This window comes from Eucyclogobius newberryi, unplaced genomic scaffold (genome assembly GCF_026437365.1).
Source record: "Eucyclogobius newberryi isolate DKJ021-1_F unplaced genomic scaffold, fEucNew1.0.hap1 SCAF_3, whole genome shotgun sequence".
Taxonomy (NCBI): domain Eukaryota; kingdom Metazoa; phylum Chordata; class Actinopteri; order Gobiiformes; family Gobiidae; genus Eucyclogobius; species Eucyclogobius newberryi.
The window spans coordinates 28,335,417-28,347,739 of record NW_027315945.1 but is presented as its reverse complement, the minus strand read 5'-3'; the positions used below and the strand labels follow the sequence as shown (position 1 = coordinate 28,347,739).

The 12,323-nt window shown below is 39.6% G+C and overlaps 1 pseudogene; it reads left to right on the top strand.

Moving 5' to 3' along the window:
• Positions 1 to 420: 420 nt before the first annotated feature.
• Positions 421 to 10,383, top strand: LOC140374554 (solute carrier family 45 member 4-like; annotated as a pseudogene).
• Positions 10,384 to 12,323: the final 1,940 nt, after the last annotated feature.

The window sequence follows — 12,323 nt, the reverse complement described above, 5'->3', positions numbered from 1 at the left end:
TCCTGGTGCAACGTGCTAATATTAGCTAGCTGCCACTTGTTACTAGCTTATTATGCTAAAATTAACAAAACACATACGTCCGACTGTATGCAAATATGTTTTCAGTATTGGCAATAACCGTCAGATATCTATGAACGGTTAATTATCCACCGGTGCCACACAACATGGAGTTTATTGCGTGGCTCGTACGCGATATTAGTTAGTTAGTGTTAAAAGTGTAGCTGATTTAACGTTTACCTTGGCGTGTTCAGGCAGGGTCGCGGCGCCCCCAGCTGCATTCCTGTCCGCACTTTACACAGACGTGTTTTGCAGGCGCACACTTGTTTTGGCGCATGGATATTGCGTTATGAACCTGTGGAAGATGCGCAATTCGGGTTTAAATATTAACTCACGCACTGCCACGGCGCTCTCTGGGACGCGATGGACAAACTCGGTCGAGTCTTTAAACTTTAAAAGAGACGCATTAAGGATCTAAGGAAGGTTTAGGTTGATCTGAATTGTGAGTTGATCCAATTGCGTTGCTGTAGTAACGCGCTAATCGTTGCAACGGTGTTTTTGTGGCCAGTTTCTGTTGCTTTAAACGCTTTTTGGGTGGATCTGTGGAGCAAAGGTGGTGTTGACGCTGGTTATGCAACTCACTTTCTTTAACGTTGTGCGTGAGTAACAGTTGGTTGCAGTGTTGCCCAAACTTACATTCTGCTGACACTAAGTCTGTTTACTATCGCAATATGAGCAACACCTTTATTTATGGCCTCTGTTTAATCGAAACGTTCTTTGTAACAGCGCAGTTACTTGTGTATGAACGTTCAAGAAGCAGAAAGAATCATTTGTAATAGCATTTTTTGGATGGCATCCTTATTTGGTGCATGGTATTTGTACTAGTTATGGAATGCAGTCACAAAGGCACTTGGGAACACCGGAATTTGACCTTAACAATTACAATGTTTAGTCATTTTATGTGTAAACAGAGATGGGTTCTAATATATTTGACAGTGTAACAGTTATGTACACATTGTATTCCCTCTTCCCACAGTGACAAAAGCTTCATGTTGAAAATGTTAAATGATTTGAACGTGTTTATGGCACCGCTTCGTATTACGTAGTTTTTCCTCATTTTTGTGATCTATCCTTTGAAAATACCAGATTTTGTGCATTTGTTTAGTGTTTTGTCCTTCCACTTACATTAACTTCAAATTATAAATCAAATGGTACGTCCAGACTGTGAATATTTTCCCCAAAACACTTTTTCCCTCTTGAGTTACTTCCAGGACATCTACATTTTACTTTTACTTGAGTCATATTACTGATAAAGAGTGATACTTTTCATGTTGTCTGGTATTGTTTGTCATTTGTTATTTACATTCTGCCTTTTATCTTTCCCCAGGTTTACTTATTTCCACAAGCTTTAACTCTATGCTGCACAAACCCCAAAACTGAATTCCTGTAAACTCGCCAGTGCATGACAGGACAAGCACAGACCGCATGTATCATTAACCTCTGCTACTCAAAATAAAATAAAACAGAAATCATGCTGCCACCGCGCCGCTGATGGCTACTGCATTTGGACTGCGGTTCTCTTCAAAGCTGCTCCATGTTTCTTCCTCACGCATGGGATTTTCTGCTGCAGAAAAGATATCATTTTTTGTTGATCGCCGAAGTTAAGCGGATGCTACTTTTACGCAAAATAAATATACACTTTTTAACCAAATACTGGGTGTATCGGACAATTCAGAGAGCAATGAAGCAAATGACTTTATAATATATTTTTTCTACAACAACCAAAGACGTAAATTGAACAAATACTGTAAAATACTCTTTGATAAGACGGAACTGGGTGAAGCGGCTGCAGAGATGGACGCCGTGGATAAAAGGAGAGAGCTCGAATTGACCACAGAAGGTGGAGAGGATGAAGAGGTGGAGGTGCAGAGGCGAGCGCCCGTCCCAGGACACCGCTGGGTCATGAACGGGGCAGTCATGTTTGGACGAGAGTTTTGCTACGCCATGGAAACGGCCCTTGTGACTCCAGTCCTGTTGCGAATTGGTAAGGACATGCGAAGGGCCACGAAAGAATACAGCTGAACCAAAAGACTGCACGACACTCTATTGATTACATGATGAAAAGGAGTGTCAATATAGACCCTTTATAACCCTATAATGAAAAGGAGTGTCAATATAGACCCTTATTAACCCTATAATGGAAAGGACTGTCAATATAGACCCTTTATAACCCTATAATGAAAAGGATTGTCAATATAGACCCTTTATAACCCTATAATGAAAATGATTGTCAATATAGACCCTTTATAACCCTATAATGAAAAGGATTGTCAATATAGACCCTTTATAACCCTATAATGAAAATGATTGTCAATATAGACCCTTTATAACCCTATAATGAAAATGATTGTCAATATAGACCCTTTATAACCCTATAATGAAAAGGATTGTCAATATAGACCCTTTATAACCCTATAATGAAAATGATTGTCAATATAGACCCTTTATAACCCTATAATGAAAAGGATTGTCAATATAAGATAAGATAAGATAATCCTTTATTGTCCACACATGGGGAAATTTCATTGTTGCAACGCAGGTAGATTCTGTATCTACCTGCGTTGCAACAATGAAATTTCCCCATGTATGGTAGATACAGAGGAAAAGAACAGATTACTTATAGGAAGTTTGAAAAACACTCTCAATAGAAGATCTCTTATAAACAAAAACTCCTATAGACAAAACCTCTCATTTCCCAACAAGGGATGGAGGGGGAAAATAATAAAGATAAAATAAATAAATAAATACCATTGCATGTGATCACGACAGTAATTGCACATGAATTGCACATGAATTGCACAGTAATTGCACAGTAATTGCACATGAATCACGACAGTAATTGCACTAATATAGACCCTTTTTAACCATATAATGAAAAGGAATGTCACTATAGACCCTTTATAACCCTATAATGAAAAGGACTGTCTATATAGACCCTTTATAACCATGTCATTAGAATCAAAAATGCAGAAGGGGGGAAGACTGAAGGCTGCACTTTGCCTCCATTCTGGAATTTAGAATGTTTTTGTTCGCACACATTTTGCTCTATAGAACCTAAATATTTCTTTAAGTTTGGTCCTTGAACTTACTTTTTTATGACATGAAAGCGAGCCTCAGTGTAAGTTGACTGTGATGTCAGCACTGGCACGCTCAATGCCCTCACTGTGCTGCCGTGGTAGTAACCCCGGGGCACTGCAGCTTTATGTCAAGTTTGCCACCAAAGCACAAACAGAACAAAAGCATTTCTTCTCTTCAGGCATGACAAGAATGTCTAGCACAGCACATTCCTTCATGCCTCAATACAGTCTACAGATCTAAATGTATTGTGTTTTGATTACATTGTCAGTGAATGTCCTCTTATTCAAAACCCCATTAATATAACATCACCACATTATCATGGACACAAATATTTATTTTTGTGTGAGAGTGGGAGAGCAGTACAGGTAGTTGTTGCCAGGGTAACATGCTTCATATTTTCCCGTGAGAACCAGCCCTGTCACAGAGGCATCTGTCGGATTTAAAATTTACAAGGCCTTCTCACTGCCATATACAGTAAGGTCCCAACAGGCTCTGGTTCTAGACATAGTCCCCGCCTCTCACACAAATGCTCTGCTGGTTGGTTAAGGACCATGCTTTTCATGCTTAGTCTTTCCAGTTTTAAATTGCAAGGCTGGCTGCATGCACAGGACATCGAGGGGAAGTTTCACAATTCACCATTTCCTGCGACTGGTACAGTTGTTAGAGGTCATCTTTCTATTGTGTGTTTCTGTCACTCCAAACACTTATTTGTCCTTTCTTTGAGGAAATCTACAGATTACCGGTATAGACCCCTTACAATTCTATTGAAATATTTAAAGATATATTATCAGACAGAATGTTCAAAAACTTGAGCAAAAATGTGTAGACTATAGCAATAACATCAGATCTAAATTTCCAGGTTGTAAATCTCAGTCAGTCTGCTTCTCTATTACAAAAAATAGAGAATATAAAAGTTTCTACCCTCAATTTTGCATTTAAGCTTCATAATTTGTGGTAAATTATGTGATATTTATAGATAAAATTAAACAATAGTATTTGTACAATAACATTTACAAATCAAGACTTTGCCTTCATACATTTTTTTACGTATCTTTCATAATTTTCTAAATACACAATGTAAAACTATTAATAAACGTGTTTAAACCAGGATCTGATGTCACTTTCATGTATCTCAGTGTTTTTTCTTTTGCCAAACCATCTTGATTTTTCATATTTTGTGATACTCTGAGGTTGATATTAGTTTCGACAGTAAAATTCTCTCACTTCACTTTTCTGTAATTTAGGATGTTTTTGTTTAAATGTGTAAGGGTCTTTGTTGCATCTAGAAGAAGTGTATGTCATGAAGTGGCTTCGCTCCTCTGTGCAGGTCTGCCTGAACAGTACTACAGTCTGACCTGGTTCCTCAGTCCTGTCCTGGGGCTCTTCTTCACGCCCCTGATCGGCTCCTCCAGTGACCGCTGCACGCTGCGATGGGGCCGCAGGAGACCCTTCATACTGGCCCTGTGTGTGGGGGTGCTGCTGGGACTGGCTCTCTTCTTAAACGGAGCATTGATAGGTAAATATAACACTGCATAGTCATGTATACTTTGGCCTGTCACAATTATATATTTTGAAGTGTGATTTGTTCCTGAAGAAAACATATAGCAGATAAATGATCATATAAAAACTAATTAATACGACTGATGCAGTAACTCTAAAGGAAGATCATCCTTTCCTCCCAAAAAAACACAAGCTATATAATAATAACAATACATACTTTAGTACTTAATTTGTGTCTATAATGAGTCATAAAAGTTATTCAACCGTCTACAGCTCACGTGTTATTGTAGTACAGATACATTATTGATCCGTCTATCATTTGCCTCATCTTTCAGGTCTCTGTGGGGGACACTGCAGGCAGCCAGCCCATTGGAATAGTCCTGACCGTCTTAGGGGTCATAGTGCTGGACTTCAGTGCTGATGCTGCTGACGGACCAATCAGAGCTTACCTTCTGGATGTGGCAGATACAGAGGAGCAAGATATGGCCCTAAACATTCATGCTTTTTCTGCCGGTAAGTTCATGGCATATACTTATTTCTTAATTCTTGTCTTAATTCTCGTTTGACAAAAAGGCAGATGGTAAAGGGATGGTTGGGAGGTGTGGGTGGTAATTCAGGGTTACAAAAAATGCATATTAGAGTATTTATACATCCTGACATGACCACAAAAAGCAAGAAAAAAGTAAATTAAAGCAATATATTGTTGGTTGGAAATAACAAGTATATATTTAACATGTCTGTGGCTGGACATCTTTAGTCATTTAGTGGATTAATCGATTGATCATTCGTGTTTTAACTTTTTTTTTTATTGGTATTTTAATGTTTTTCGTGGAACGCAGCAGAAAGGTCAAGGCATGGACTGAGTTAGTTGGAGATTTGGGAGCCTTTTACATAAGAAGATGCTGTTTACTAGTTCAACTTTAGAGTAATAATAATTGTTTTTGCATGAGCTTGTTGTTTCCTGACTTTTGTACACTTTTTTTACACTCCCAAAGAGTATGTTGTAATAGCAGGACTTTGTGATAAATATTAGCCTGGTGCACGTTGTCGGCATCTTCGGCATCTAATAATAATAAGTATTTTATTTCTCGTCGAACCGCAAATAAGAGACTATATCAGTGCTCTGATTGGCTCCGTTTTGGTGGACCTCCCCGCTTTCACGTCACCATCTGAAAAATGATTTTTATTAAACTTTGCATGTGCCTATGTGGATATTAACAATGGAGGAACTAGTTGGACAGATTCAAACACGTACTCCTCCTTTCACAGTGTGTAAATCCCCAGCTTTAATCGCTTTTACAGTTTTCTAGTGTTATGCCACACACACTTTCAGTCAACAAACGTGCCGGTCTTTAGTCAACCAAGAAGTCTTTTTGTTGACGACAGCCCTAAACATTCCACATAATATTGTCTGTTCTGTTTCGGTCTACCCAGGTTTAGGTGGAGCGGTAGGCTACATGTTGGGAGGTCTGGACTGGACAGGAACTGCTCTTGGTCAAACTTTTAAGGCACAGGACCAGGTTCTCTTCTTGTTCTCGAGCTTAGTCTTTATAGTATCGGTCACACTGCACTTGTTCAGTATTCCAGAGCAGCCCTTCTCTCCCCAGCAGTTTTTAGTCACACAAAATGCTGATTCTACCTCACAGCCATGCCTCAGACCTGTAGAGCACGCTGTACCCGAACTTGATGTCATTGCAGAGGAGGATTCCACCCAAGACGACAGCCACTTAGAGAGGATGTGACCTTATTTGACAGAGCGAGGAGTAAAAGCGATTCAGTTTTAGCGATGCCTGATTCTACAATTGAGATGGACCCTGATCTCCATCCAGACAATCAGCACTTCTTGGCTGAGGTGGACCTTTTGCCAGAAGTACGAGAAGACCTAGAAGAGGTTTTTAAGCCAGTTAATGGGAATAATGACATCTCTCCACTTCACGTTTCTGAAAATCCAATAAACTGTAACAATGAAGTTTTGCCAAATGATTCCAAAAATGGATCGGCCTGCAGCGGGCAACTTCACGCTGTCTCAAAGGACGTTAAACCACTGGTAGGTTCTGGAATACTCTTTAATATAACAGTAAATATACAGCACAAAACAAAAACACACATTGACCAGTGAGAAGTGAGATAAATAAGATTGTAAATGTCCTTCTATGGCACCCGATAAAGGGTGGGAAATATTATACAACAAGCAACTTGTGTATGTTTTTATTGCAGTAAAAGAAAAAGTTCCACGTAAGATGACAGTATCAGCTACAGATATTGACATAGATGAATAACTCAATATTTTTTGGAGTTTCCTGATAACAATATTCAGACGATATTATTTCAATGTCAGACATTCAGATATTCAAATTGTGCAAAGATATTATCTTTAAAACCACATTCACCTACAGTTTGATATCTTGCCTAACTCAGCCGCAGTTTGTTCATAGAAAAAAATGGGTTAGGGTTAATGAGCATCATTATATTGTGGTAATAACATTTTATTCATCGATTGCAGCAAAAAGAAGTGAAATATGCCAGTAATGGTTTTTCACCACCCCACATCCGAAAAAGTCACTTTCGAGCGCGAAGACCCACCTTCTACAGACAGGTAACATTTTTGTTTTGCAGAATTTCTGAAGCAGCACTGTATTTTTACGACTACAGTGAAAATGTTGTTATTCTCTCTAGCCTTCTTTCACATTTTCCTACTATGGACGCGTGGGATCACAACGATACAGGTTGAAAAGAAACACCACGATGCCTTCAAGTCCTCGGCGAATCACCACGTCCCGCAGTCTGAGCGACCTCACCGAGCTCCAGAAAGAAGCGGAGGAGAAAGACAGGAAGTTGTCAGTGAGCAGCCTGTCTTCAGACAGCTCCAGCAGTGTGTCCGAGGCTGAGGATGCCACGTCTTTGCGCCTGCTGTGGCTGTCCATGCTCAAGGTACTACAAGGTTAGGTTAGCAGAGGAGCGGAGGGCAAAGACTGTGGGAGAAGGGCAGACTGAGAAACGAGAACACAAATAATGTTTCTGTTTGCTCCACAATCTTTGTCATTGTGTTTATGCTCTTACTTGTGCCTACAATCACCTTCTGGACAATCTAAAACCATAAAACAATTTTTTTTTTCTATCCATATTACACTTAACATGTAGTGATTGAGGTCTATCACATAAAATGTATTTAAAATGTCTCAATGTACAGTGGAAATAATCGTTTGACTAGTTGACTGTTATTGCAGACTGTTAAAATGGATAGAACCCAGTAAAGTGCGGTGGATGGGCAAACAGACTTGGGCTGCTCATCAATATTTAGTGGATTACACAAAAGTGAAAACAAAAACTAATAGGCAAGGGTGGATTTCAAACCCCGGTCTACCACGTGAAGGGCAAACACCGCCACACCTGAGAAAAGTGCTATTATGGATTAAATAAGACCAATTCATAAAACAAATGTGTGCTCTAGATTTTAGGGGTCAATCACTGCTTGCCTTGATTGTCCAGACCACATGTCACTGCTAGAACCAGTATCTGCGTTTAAAGTAGTCTACAGTAACGTTGCTGTTCTTTGACGCTTCTGTTGTGTGTTTTTAGATGCCAACGCCGCTGTGGAGGCTGTGTATTTGTCACCTGCTCACATGGTTTGCTTATATTGCCCAAGCTGTGTTCTTTACAGACTTTATGGGACAAGTAATCTTTCAGGGAGACCCCGTAGTAAGTACTCTCACAAATAAATGGTATGAACAGTGCTTTCCAAAACAAAAAAGTCAATAAAGACGTATATGTTTGCTTAGAAATTAATGATTTAAGTGTACTTTGTTTTCAGGCTCCGGCCAATTCCACAGAGCAACAGAATTATCTCAGAGACGTTCAGATGGGTTGCTGGGGGTTGGTCGTATATGCTGGTACCTCTGCAATGTGTTCAGGTAAAAATGTTGACATGAAATATCAATATGTATACTTTATATTTTATAGTTTTATATTTTTGCTATATTGGGCTAAAATGTGCCTGTCCATGTCTTGTTTCAGGTTCAAGTATTGTACAAAAAGTGATTGGACTTTAAAATGAATTATAAATGTGTACACATATCTTGCTTGGAACAAGAATAGAAATGTACCACAAATGATCATCTGAGATTTATATTCCATGTTTTTACATTTTACATGGACAGAAAAGGGGTTAACGCTGAGAACCATGGTTAAAAAAGCAGTAATGACAGCCAAAATATAAAAGTATTAAATAAATACAAAATTGCAAGGCCAAAATGGTATACATAAATCTCATCTCGTTATCGTGGACCCAATCTCGTGTCTCGTCTTATGGAAATCGTGTCTTTGTGCCTTAGTTGTAAATACAATAAATGCAGTTGCCTCACTAACATGTTCCCTCTTTTCCAGCAATCCTTCAGAAGTACCTTGATCATTTTGACCTGAGTATTAAGATTGTCTACATTGTTGGCACTCTTTCTTTCTCAACTTAATTACCGTAATAAAAAACCTGTTGAATGGATTCTCAAAACGTCCTCACTTTCTCCGACTACAGGAACGGCAGTGATGGCCATCTTCCCTAATGTTTATGTTGCCATGGTGATGATTAGTACTATGGGTGTGATCTCCATGAGTATCTCCTATTGTCCCTATGCCTTACTGGGGCAGTATCATGAACTCAAAGAAGTAAGTACTGAAATGCATCGAGTTCTTCCTCATTTCACTGACTAATTTTTGTCTTTCTTCAGTACATTTACCACAGTCCGGCCAACACTAGAAGGGGCTTTGGAATTGACTGTGCCATTTTAAGTTGCCAAGTAAGTGGCTGCATTTAAACTCAAAATACCCTGACCCATATAACAATAGTTTTGATTGATATTGATGATGAAAGATACTGCAATGATACATATTTTGTTCATCCAAATAACAATAATTATGTCATATTTGAATTTTAGCAATACATCCACAATGCGCACAAAACAAGAGTGCACAAATATGGATTATTACCTTTGTACCTTTATGATGTCAGTCTTATTTTACTTTTAATGATTTTTTTAATGTATTGCATTTTGTTCAATTACATGTGTTTTTATGAAACAATAGCAACTCCATGGAAATTACATTGTGCACATTGAATATTCAAAATGTTCACATATTCAAAAACAACTTTCTTTAACCCCTCTGCTGTTTGTTTAGGTCTACATCAGTCAGATCCTGGTTGCGTCTGCGCTGAGTGCTGTGGTCGAAGCTGTGGGCTCTGTGCGTGTCATTCCTGTAATGGCCTCTGGGGGCTCTTTTCTGGGCTTTCTCACAGCCTGTTTCCTGGTTATTTATCCCGACCTGGAGTCCAGCAGCTCGGAGCAGCACGATGAAGAGTCTGAAGTAAAAGACCAAGATGGAGAGCAAAATAAAAGGCTTGCATTAATGGATCTCACAAACCATGGAGGTGTAGTCAAAACACAGACTGAAGAGACTGTTGCTTAAGCTTTTTACTGACTTTTTATATTTAAAACATCATTTGAACACAAGGGCTAGTTGTAAATCTTGTCTTGGACACGTGGCTTTTGGAATAAGCGCTTTGCTTGATCCACCACTACCTCAGAACAAGTTGTTCATCCATCCTTGCATCTTCATCAGCTTCTCTGGGACGTGTCGCAGGTAGCAGTCAGTGCTACGAGGCCCAGACTCCCCTCACCCCAGACACTTCCACAAGCTCTTTCGGGATGATTCAAAGGTGTTCCCAGGTCAGCTGAGAGACATAGTCCCTTCAGCATGTCAGATGCCCTCAGCTGGCTCCTCACCACGTGGAGGAGCAGCAGCTCACCTCCGAGCTCTAAAGTCTATCTTTGCCTGACACAGAAGCGGTCTGGTAGTTTTCAGGTCATTAGACGAGTCCTGAAACAAAACCACATGAATCTCCACAATGTTGGTGTAACAGCCAATCTGCAATTAACCTGGACGGTCCCGAACTGCACTGGAGTCCGTGTTCTCCAGGTGTTTGGCCTGCCAAGTCTGTCTGGCTTCCTCTGCCAGTGGCTCCAACTCGCCACCAGGTGGTGATTGGTTGACAGCTCAGCCCCTCCCCTTCCACTGCCCAAGACAAGCGGCTGAATGTCAGACGACACAAGGATCATCGACCTCTGGCTGAGGGTGTCCTGGTGCCACTTGCACTGATGGACACCTTGTGCTTGAACATGGTGTTGGTTATGGACAAACCATAACTAGCACAGAAGTCCAATAACTATAAGAAAATTAATATTAAAGCTATTTTAGTTGAACAGTTTGTAACATACTTACCAAGTACCAACTTGGTTACCAAGGAAATTAATCATTGCATTAAGCACAGGTTTTTAATTTGTTTTGTAGTCTTGTCTTTTTTGTGAACGACAGCGACAATCTTCCACTGTTATAAGTCCACAAATTCGCCTTTTGTCTGCAGTGGACTTGTGGACTTGAGATCATAATCATTTTCTCCATCATTGTTGAGCTGACTTTTTATACTTGTGCCAATGAAACTGTTTCTGTTTGCACTTTACAAAACAAAACAAAATTACCTCAATATGTTATTAATACTTGCTATGAATGATTTTTCTCCTCTGATTTTGAATAAAATGGATCAGATATTCTCATATACAAACTTTCAATATTGTTCTTATCATTATTTGGTCTTCATTGTAATTGTAAACATGGGCTGTTTATAGGTCAAAACCAAACATGCTTTATACACATTTTGTAAGATTTTAATAAAATAGCAAACACAATAGATAAAAAGATTCTGTAAATTATTTTGTCTACGCTTGTGTATTTATTCCGATTTGTATATATCTTTTTATTTCACATCGCACTGACTTCAACATGACTCTAGGTTGGTCAGCGCCATCTCCCGGTGAGCACGAGGCATTGCGCTGCACAAACTCGCGCACACATCAAAGGAAACCCCCTCGGTGCCATTATACCACAAACCCTTTATTCGCTCTGTTGCGCTTCATTTGCGCATGTTTTAGATCCGCACCGACGGGACCCGGAAGCAGCGCTATAAAAAAGCATGAGACAGACGCGTCATTCTCTCAAAGTGTGAAGTGCAGGACTTTATACCGCGCACCCATGTCAGCGCACTTTCGAATCAGCACCAACGCATCAAGGCACTGGAGACTGCGTAAAGGTAAGAGAAGAAGGCAGTCTTATTGTTGTTCTGTTTTTTTTACACATAAACATCCTCTCACCTGCAGCATGTGACACCTGCTCACCTGACACCACTGCAGGTATGACACGCACTTTCAGTTTGTACACAACTATTGTGCACAACTATGGCACACTGAGTACAGTGTAGCTCTACTCTCTGAATATCATTGCAATTGTCATTATAGTAACTTTAAAAGAGCGAGAGCAACATGAAAGCTTTGTTTGAGGTGTCCACGTCTTAAAAATACATTGCATTCAGTTAATATGACATAAAATTAAAAAAAATAAAATTAAAAATACACTTAAAAATTTCAAAATTGTTTAAAATGCTCAAACTACTAAAATACATCCTCATACTGTAACAACACAGCAATGTTCCAGTGAAATCCAATGAGAAAATTAGTGCACTATGTAGCAGGGTCCACCACCTGCTTGTCTCCATGGAGATGTTAATGTTTAGCCTTGAATCCATAGTATGACCTAAAACTTCTCCAGATCTGTGGAGAGGTGAGCCCACTTACAGCATCTGGCCT